We start from the raw sequence: 10,401 nt of genomic DNA on the forward strand, positions 1-10,401 counted from the left end.
ACATTCCATCGAAGTTGCCTTAAGAGAGAAGATTGCTATTTTATTACAGAGTGTGAGTTTGGTTCAATAGAGCAAGTTTAGTTCTGACTCGCGAGGCTTAGTTCATTTATTGTTGTTCCATTTACTGCTGTTCCATTTCAGATTTGCTGTTCCATTTCCTGTTTGTTGTTCCATTTTACTTTCTGTCGTTCCATTTACTTGTAATTTCTGCTTTGGTGTGAGAGAAGGTCTAAGGCTGTAGTGAGCCTCAGCATTCGCTGCCTAGCTCCTAGACCTATGGTCCATGCTCTAATTTCCTTTCCATCAGTTTCTAGAGGGATGGGTTATCGCTTCCGCACCCTTGACTGATAAGCTGCCTTGTGTGATTTTATTCCTTTAAAGTAATTTAGTCATAGCTTAGCATCGGTTTACTCTTGTATTTTCTGAACGCTGTACTACTAAGCATTACTCTGACTAATAGCCTCGGATTGAGATACTCTTTGCAATAACAAAGCGTTCCCGGATTGACTTATTAATGTGGAATAACTAGAGGTGAAAGAGACCCTTGTTACAGCTCTACACACACATCAGAGATTGATCCTATGTTTGGATTGTACAGTTTTGGAAGCATGAATTCCCTTTAAATATGAGCTATTCATCCTAGGAATTACGCAAGAGATTAGGGGCTTGGAGAGTTGTAGAATTGGTTGTGTTAGCCAAGAGCTAGCTTGTGAGCTAAGAGAGTTGAGCATACTTGTGTAGAATTTTTCTAGTGAGAAAAATGTTTGTATCTTCACTCATATTTCTGATATATGCAATACAGAAAGTGGGGTTTTGAGCAGTGGATTTCCCCAGATACATCTTGTGTTATGTGCCATTGCTTTATATTCTTCTTGTTCATATTGTTTTCATCGATCTATTGGTTTCCAGTGGTTGAAAGTAGAAGTAGATTATTGTCCTATTCTTTAGTACATTGCATGAGCTTGTGAATCTATAGGAAATTCTACAGTAATAACCTATTAGTCCCATGAATGATCTTACCTCATCTACATTACTAGGGGTTAGACATTCCATGATAGCTTTAATCTTTTCTGGATCCACTACTATCCCTTCCTTGGAAACAACATGTCCCAAGTAATGAATCTGAATCTGAAAGAAACTGCACTTGTTGAGCTTGGCATACAACTGATGCTCTCTCAAAAACCTCAACACCATTGCCACATTATCTGCATGCTCCTCTTCATTCTTTGAATATACCAATATATCATCAACAAATACTATCACAAACTTATCTAGATAAGGGCACAACACATTGTTCATCAAACACATGAAGTTGGTTGGAGCATTGGTAAGACCAAAAGAAACCGAAATAAAATCATGGTGCCCATACCTTGTACATAATCCAGTCTTATAGATGTCTTCTTCTTTGATGCACACTTGATGATATATTGATCTCAAATCAATCTTCTTAAACACTTCATCTCCCTTCAACTGATCAAACAAGTCATCAATCCACGACAATGGATATATGTTCTTGATAATCACCTTGTTCAACTTCTTGTAATCAATGCACAATCTGAGTATCATCCTTCTTATTTACAAACAACATTGGTCCACCCCAAGGAGATACACTTGGTCTAATGTATCCCTTATCAAGAATTTCCTTAAGCTGCAAGTTCAGTTCCGCCAATTCTGGAGTACTCATCTTGTACATTGCCTTAGATGTTGGTGTTGCTCCCTGCATCAACTCAATAGAAATTTCCACCTCTCTATGAGGAGGCAACTCTGGAATCTCTGTTGGAAACACATCCTAAAACTGATACAAAATAGGATACCTCTTCAGAACTTCATCATCCTCAACATCTTTCCCTTTGTCACTGGAAATATTAACTGCAAACAATACACATCCCTTACTACAATTATGCTTTTCATGCATAGTTGTAACCATTCTCACTAATGTAGCCTTCTTTCATTGTAATATTCTCCTCTCCCCATCATCATTCAGGCACTCAATGGCCTTGTCATAGAAGTCTACCTTAGTCATGTGAATGAACAACCAATCCATGCCCAGAAGCATGTTATATGAACCCAAAGGAAGCACATTCAGATGTGATGATGTAGGAATACCAATAAGATCAAATGCATAAGATCTCACCCAGTGATGAACTCTTCTCTTGGTTCCTATAGCCAATTGTACTAACCAAGATTCTGCATGCACTTCTTTACTCAACTGGCACTGATCCACTAGGTCATGACTAATATAGTTATAATGTAGATCCATGATCAATCAAAATAGAACAACTTGATCACAAAGCTTAACTTCCATCTTGATAATGGATGTCTGAGGATATTTTTGCCTATTGTCCACTGATGCATAAATCTAGGGAATACTTTGGCCTACATCTTAAACTGTATATGCCTCCTGAGCACTATAGATCTAAGGCCTTCCACCCTGATGTGATGCAAAATCCTTCCTATGGTGCTCTCCACCGCAATTCCAACACCTCAAAGGTCTCTTGACATCACCTTTATTATGATGCTCTTCGGGCTGGGACCCATACCCTCTCTCAGCTACATTAAACTTCCTATGAGGTCCCACATTTTCCTTGTCACCTACATCATAAGATATTCCTCACTTGTTAGTCCATTTCCCTTTAGTCTTCTCATTACCTTTCTAGTCACGCTTGAACTCGGGCTTGTGCTTAGACTATTCATAACAATGCTTCATCTTCCCAATGACTTCCTCTAATGGTCAAGACTCATCATACTCAATATGATCTTTGAATTCTAAAGGAAATCCATTGATGAACCTTTGGACCTTTGTCTTCTCATCCTTGAGGTAGGGAACATACCTCAACATCTCTAGAAACTTGGTCGTGTACTCTTCATTTGTCATGGAACCCATCTTAAGATCATAAAATTCATTGGCCTTCCCATCATAATAACTCTCAACCACCTCAACTCTCAACCACAGTGGTTTCACCTAAACTGGTCCATAAATCACTAACATCAAAACAAGCTTGGATGCCTCTGTCTTCCTTCACCAACTCCAGAGGAATTTTCCTATCTCCACCCATCTGTCAAAAGTTATAGGAGAAAGTCAATCTCCACCCTTAACCCTTGGGAATTTTCTTGAGACCACCTCAATCAGGATCCAAGCCTATTAGCCATCCAAAGCTTAATAAAAATAGAGAGCCCACTACATCATGGCTATCCAGGAAATGGCAAGGCAAGGCTAAAACCATTGTCAATCCAGAAAAATCCCATGCCAATGACAACAAAATAACCAAAGAACTACATGCATGTACCATGCTTCCAAATCTCAACAGGGAATTCACACATGCAACCTGTTATCAACAAAATCTTCTTGTTGTAGTTGTTGATCCAACCTTCTTTTCAGTTGCCCTCAATCCCTTTGCTTGTCCTTTGCTTGCTTCTCGCCAAGTCCAAGTGAAAGTTAGGATGCTCCAAGAATTCTGTAAGTGTACAAGAGTGTAAGAGAGCTAGAATGGGCAAGAGTTGAGCCCAAAACTGTCAAAAAATTGAACTGAAATGTTGTGAATGGTTCCTTTGATCCCTTTTTATCATTGATGTCTAGTCTCTTCCTTTCATTTTTCCTCTTTTATTTCATTTTCCTTTATTTTCTCTCTAATTTACCTTGTATGCAGATTTTTGTCTCTTCATCTTCCTTTTCTCCTATTTTCCTTTATTTCTTGCATTAATTTCCATTTATTTCCCTGCCTTTTTTCCAATGCCAATTTCCAAAGCCATTAATTAACCACAAGTGATAACCACTTTAATGATTTTCTCTCCATTCAACTTGGAATACGTGTACCATGACCTTGGTTTTATTTTATTTACATGAAAACCCAAGTAGGGGTTGTTACATTTTGCTAACATGAGACCATAGTTGTACGAAGTATGTGTATTATTGAACTTTCTCTTAATTAGCAGAAAATTCAAAATAGTCATGGCTAAAATTTAGGTTAATGAAAAATGATCACAACCTTTCTTTTGATATCCTACTTGAGATTTGAGTTTCATACTAGCAATCTCCTATTATTTTTCCCATTCCTGTGCATTCATTATTTGTGAAATATCCATAATATGTACCTGAGTCTATAAGGCTAAGTTTCAATTTCAACAGGTTTATCCATGAAGCCCTGAATCCTTATTATATCACTTCAAAGTTGGAGGAGACTTTTATTTCTTTACATGAAGTAGTAATTCCTTTCATGCTTGCAATATTTCTTCATATTAGGAAAAGGAGGCAATAGAGAGTGAACTTTCATATGATTGGGTACAGGTAACTAGTTATTTTCACATGTACCAATATACCTGCTTTTTCCATGTTTTCAGGTGTGTCTTGAATGACCGTAAAAAACCCACTAGCTTTTCTATGGCAAAACTCAACCGGGTGAAAAATATGACAGGATTAGTCGAATGATTTGCAAAGAGAAAATGCTTGGGGGAGCTGGTTAACCTTGTTGTGGTTGCTGGTGATATTGACCCATCAAAGTCTAAAGACATAGAAGTGGCTAAAATTGAAAAAATGCATAGATTAATTAAAGAGTATAACCTGAATGATTAGTTTAGATTGATATGTGCACAAAAAAATAGATTGTGGAATGGTAAGATTTATCGCTACATATGTGACACAAGGGTTTCCTTTGTACAAGTTATCTTTCTCCTCCTCATAGTTTTCAAACAAGTTAGGAGTCACGACCTTGTTCCCCAAGGTTCCATATCAAAGTTGTCAATTTCTTATCTATAAGTTTACACCTATTAAGCTTGTTGAAGACTCTATTTATCATTTATCTAGAAATAGAATCCATTACTGAAGTAACAATTTTTTGTCTTCGTCATGTTTTAGCCTACACTTTATGAAGCTTTTGGGTTTACTATTTTTGAAGCAATGACATGTGGTCTTTCTAAATTCACGACCTATAATGGGGTCCTACTGAACTTATTGTGGATGGGGCGTTTGGATTTCATATTGATCCCTACCATGGTATTTCTATAACTAAATGCATTGTTGACTTTCTCAAGAAGTGCAAGATAGATCCCAATCAATGGGAGAAGATATCTAATGGTGGTCTACAATGTATATATAAAAATTGAGTATAAGGCCTCGTTTCATGGCATTTATTTCCTTATCTCCTCGTAACCAAGCTTTATGCGCTATGTGGTAATTATATGTCTACTTTACCACTGCTTCACATTGAAGAAAAAATGTTTTTCCTTGTTGAGGGGAGAACAATGATAGTGAAATATTTAAGTTAATATTATATTGTGCACTATTGGTGATAGAATATGATTTTGGGAGAAGATATTTTGTAGGTATACATGGCAGATTTATGCCAACAAATTAATGATGTTTTATGGAGTTTATGGGTTTTGGAAGTATGTATCAAAACTTGTAACATGAGAGACATGTCGCTACTTGGAGATGTTTTACAGCTTGAACTACAGAGATCTAGTTAGTATAGTTCAAATACATAATTTGTGGATATGTGGGTTTTATGGTCATCTTTCCATGTTTAGCACTAGATTGGGAAAATTGGGAGAAGCGAATGTGCTTTTTTCTTATGTGTGTTTTTGTGGGAAGGTTAAAACTTTTCCATTAGTTGTTGAAGAAAGCGTCAATGGGATTAAAGAGAAGAGTACAGAATTGCATGTAGTAGATGCCAATGGAACCTTGGTTCATAATCATTGAGTTCCAGAGCTCTTCTATTGTTTAATAAGCACTGAGGGGAAAAATAAGTGTTAGAAAATGTTGTTTCATTATTAAGGTTTTTGAGAATATGAGAGGGGTTTGGTAAATTTTTGTTGAGTTTTTATGTATTCGTATTTTCTATGGAGGGGTAGGGATTCTTCTAACATAACATCATGGTGCAGTCGTTGAACTTCTCATGACTTTGAGATGTTGAACACCATGACAAATAATTTTATTCTTTCATTTTCATTGGGATGAGAAATGATAAAATCAAAATTCAGAATATCTAAATTTGTGAGTGACATACACTTGCTACCATGTTGTAGAAATGGTTGTTAAAGAAATAGGAAATAAATGAAATGAAAAAAGTTCCCATTGGAGTTTTTTTAGTTATACAATTCTCTTTCATGGTAACGGGGTTATTGAAATCTTGATTATTCCATTGGTTTCTGCAACATAGATCTTTCTTTCCTTCAATTATTGTATGTCCTCTGGTTGCATTTTCATTATCTCAAACATTCAACTTCCTCCTGAGTTCTTGAAGCATTAGTTGCATTAGACGTGGATGAAGTGAGAGTATAAGAAGCAAATGGAGATGTAGATAACAGTGAGGGTAGGCTTTTCATCAAAGCATCTCTATGTCGTGAATATAGGCCAAACCTTTTTGTTGATTTGAACCAGACCCTTCACTCTCTAAGGTTGAGAGTTGTGAAGACAGAGAATTCTACTATGGGTGGCTAGATGAAGAATGTGTTTATCATGAAAAGCACTAAAGGAGTCCCTTATAAAGGCCAAGACAACCCATCTATCAATTGTGTGCAAGAAGCCTTGAGAGTTGTGATGGAGAGGGTTGCTTCTAATGAATTGCCCTCTGGAAGTTGGGCTTCAAACAAAAGACAAGGAACTATTCCTTTAGCTGCAATATGCTCTACTATTTAAGACCCTCTCATGAAAGTGGCATCATGGAAAAATGTTAACTTCTATACAATGTGCAACACATACTCTAACCATTAACTTCTATACAATGTGCAACACATACTCTAGCCATTATCTTTTTGAGACAATTTTGTAAAGTCGTGTTTCTTATATACAAAGTTGTTGTAATGAAAAGGCAATGATAATGGGAACCTTAGTGCCAATGATAGATTTCATCCTAGGGTCTTGATCTTATGTTGTAAGAGGGCATGTACATTTTCCAGAGCTTGAGTTGATAAATATTTCAATTTGTTTATTTTTGTTTAGTTCTATTATTATTATTATTATTTGGTTAGTAATAGTTTCATTCCCTTATCATTATATTTAATGTTGGTAGTGGGAATGCACACATACAAAATAAATTCCTCTTCAAGATTAGGTTAGTTGATCTTTTTTCAACTAGACTTCTAAATTGTGACAAACCAAGGGCCAATTTTGTTTTCCCTTTTTGGTCAAACACCTCATAATCGAAGAAACTTTGAAAATTTTGAGTTTGTCTAAAAGCCTGAATGATTAATGCCTATAATGAGAAACAAAGCTTTGATAAGATCATGGCCAAAGGTGGTCAAATACATTTATTTAACTTTTCCAAATCGATGTGAGGTGAGATCTCAGATGGGAGGAGGCTGGAGAGGAGAGGATGGACCGTACGCGCAAGGGTTTGGGCTAGGTTAACCGGCGTACCATCGACCTAGGGCACGATACCTGCCTGGTTAGCCTACTCTCCGTCGCGGTCACTAGTCTGGAACCTGCTGCAGCAATCCCGTAGCTACCTTGTCTGTCTCTGTCGGTGCGGTTATCGTGTCAGTTATGGATGCCCCTGAGCTGGATGCGGTGGATTATTCGGCGGACCCATCGCCGGATAAGGTAATCTTTGGTCAGCCCTGTTTTGGTCCCCGTTCGCAGTTTTTACCATCTTCCTCGTCAGCTGGTCCCAGGTTCCATTCTCACCTCTCATCTGAAGTGCCCTTTGTTTACCGGAACAGCCCTACCTCTGCCGGAGTTTATCCGTCTGCGCCGCTGCCCTTCGAGGTCCCGCCACTCTCGCCTGGGTCCTTACAATTTTTGGCCTCTAACACTCCTCCATCTCCCTCTTTCGAACCATCCGCTCCGCCTCTACTCTCGGTTCCTATCCCCCCGCCGTCTGTTAACCCTTCTTCTTTCCCATCTGCATCTGGGTCGCGCCGTTCAGGATGTTTTGAAACCCCCGCGGTCTCTACGCGACCTGCTCCGCCCCCTGCGAGAGAGGGCATCACCAACCCTCTGGTTGATCATCCATCGGCCCCTCGATCTGGTAAGAGGAAGGTTCACTGTGTGCGTGCGACATCTAGGGCTATATCAATTAAATTTGACGAATCGAAGCCGTTGGGGGAATATATGGACATTGCGAACACGGTTCTGGTTGGACACGTCAGGGGCAGAACGTATTCGCGTCAGCGGCTCATATCATGGGTCAAGGAGATTTGGGGCGGTGTATTGTTTGATCTTCCTGAGGTCCATGTCCTTCCCAGAGGCTGGTTCTCTCTCAAATTTTCCAAGGAGAGTCAGACTGATTTGGTTCTGGGGCGTTATTGGCATATTGAAATGGCCCCTGTTCTTCTTAAGCGCTGGAACCCTCTCTTCGAACCAGAAAAGGAACAGCTTGGTGCGGGGCCGATTTGGGTTCGCCTTCCGGGTCTCCCCCTTCCCTTCTGGGCCGAAGAAGTGTTTATTCAGGTCGGCAATGCTCTCGGGACTTATTTAGACTATGATCGCACATTTGTGGAATCTGGAAGCCGATCACTGGCTCGGATTTTGGTTCACCTGGATACCCGAGAAGGTCTTGAGGAGCAAGTTACGCTGCAATGGGGCAAATGCATCAGGGTACAGCTCTTGGACTACGAAGGAGTCCCCTTTCACTGCAGAAGATGTCATAAAGTTGGACATCTTGCCAAAGACTGCCCCCTCAACAAGAAAGCGGACGATACCCCGAGGCACACCCCGACCTCATCCAGGATGGCTTCACCAAATCCTTCGAGGCCTCCTTCTGCTGGCCCCTCCCCCGTGACTTCAGCATTCATGGAAGCTTCTGGTATCGAGCGTTCATCGCCTCCTATCACACGTGCTCGTTCGGCGGCTGAAGCGGGTATGTCCTCCGAGATCTCTGTTTCTCATGTTCTTTCATCGATTGATGTGATTGAACCCTCATCTCCTGTATCAATGATTCAATGCCCCCTCAGATCTGCTCCCTCTACCTCTGTGGATCCTATCACCACCACTCATCCCCTCTCGGATTGCCCTACCCCGTTTCCATCCTCCCCTCCGCACCCATACTTCCTTCGTCCTCGGCAACCTGCTAAGGACCCCCCTATTAAGTCATCCGGGTTGGGCATTGTTGTTTCAGAAGGGGGGGGGACGTGCACCAGGGGGAGGAAATCTCACCTATCTAAAGCCATTAAGATTGCTGGGGCCGAGGTAGTCTCTGGCAGACAATCGACCATAGATGGGGTCCTTAGAGCAGGGCACACCCCGAGAGGTGTCCCCCCATGAAGTGCCTCTCATTTAACTGTAGAGGACTGGCTAGTTCCTCCAAGAAACTAGCCTTGAAGAGGCTCATCGAATCAGAGCCCTGTGACATTATCATGCTTCAAGAAACGCTCTGTTCAGCTAATCAATGTTCTCTTATTCTGTTGTCTCTGATCCCGGGATGGATTATCTCTGCTAATGATGCCATTGGTCGATCTGGGGGAATAGCCATTGGCATAAACCCCCGAACCATTAAAGTATCTGCTAGCTGGGGGGGGCTGGCTTTATTGGACTGGACTTCTTCTCGGCCGACCTTGGCTTGGACCTTAGAATTGTCAATATCTATGCTCCGTGTTCCCAGTGAGAAGCTTTCTGGCAGAACCTTCTTCATCTCCCCATGTTGAGCGAAGATCATATCATATTGGGAGGTGACCTAAACTTCTCGTTAGGCTTCAGGGAATCATGGGGTTCGGATGGCCATATTGACCCCATCACTGATTTCATGTTCAACCTGCTTGAGCAATCTAACTATATAGATGTCCCAATGCAGCGTCCCCTCCCCACCTGGAGGAATAGAAGAATAGGGGAAGCTGCTCTGGCTCGTAGACTTGACAGATTCCTTCTTAAAGGGTCTCTCATCCAGCGTGTCCATCTGTATCGTCAATGGGTTGGATCGGGGGGGCAATCGGACCATAACCCCATTTATCTTGAGATTCAGGGGCCTACTAAGAAGCCCAAAGCTCCTTTCAAATTCAATCATACCTGGCTGAAGGATCCCTCGTATATCAAGCTGGTGCAGGATTACTGGACAGCCCACCCCATCAATGATAATGAATCTTTTGCTAGGAGTTTATGCAGAAATCTTGCAGAGCTAAAGCATCTCTCCATCCTGTGGGCCAAGGAAAAGCTCGAAAGGGAAAATTCGCAGCTTACCCAAATAGAAGCCGATATCTGTAACCTTACAGACGATCGGGGTTTGGGTTTCACCTCATTGGCTGAAAAGAGCAGACTTATTAACCTGGAAGGACAAAAAGCCAGGATCCTCAAAGAGAGGGAGGAGTCTATCCGGTTGAGAAGCAGAGCTCTATGGATTCAAGCGGGGGATGATAACACAAAGTTTTTCCATAGCTATGCTAAGAGCAGGAAGGTGTCTAATACTATATGGAAACTTCCCTTCCCAAATGGTGAGTCTGCAGACAACTTTCAAAAGCTTGCACACCTCGGCA

General features: G+C 40.9%; 1 pseudogene; it reads left to right on the forward strand.

The window, feature by feature from the left end:
* Nucleotides 1-5,695, forward strand: part of LOC149156843 (sucrose synthase 4-like) — a 68,943-nt pseudogene extending 63,248 nt beyond the window's left edge.
* The last annotated feature ends 4,706 nt before the right edge of the window (nucleotides 5,696-10,401 follow it).

The sequence above is a fragment of the Pinus tabuliformis genome, chromosome 9 (assembly GCF_031772625.1).
Source record: "Pinus tabuliformis cultivar Carrire ecotype Pingquan chromosome 9, CPIR1, whole genome shotgun sequence".
Lineage (NCBI taxonomy): Eukaryota > Viridiplantae > Streptophyta > Pinopsida > Pinales > Pinaceae > Pinus > Pinus tabuliformis.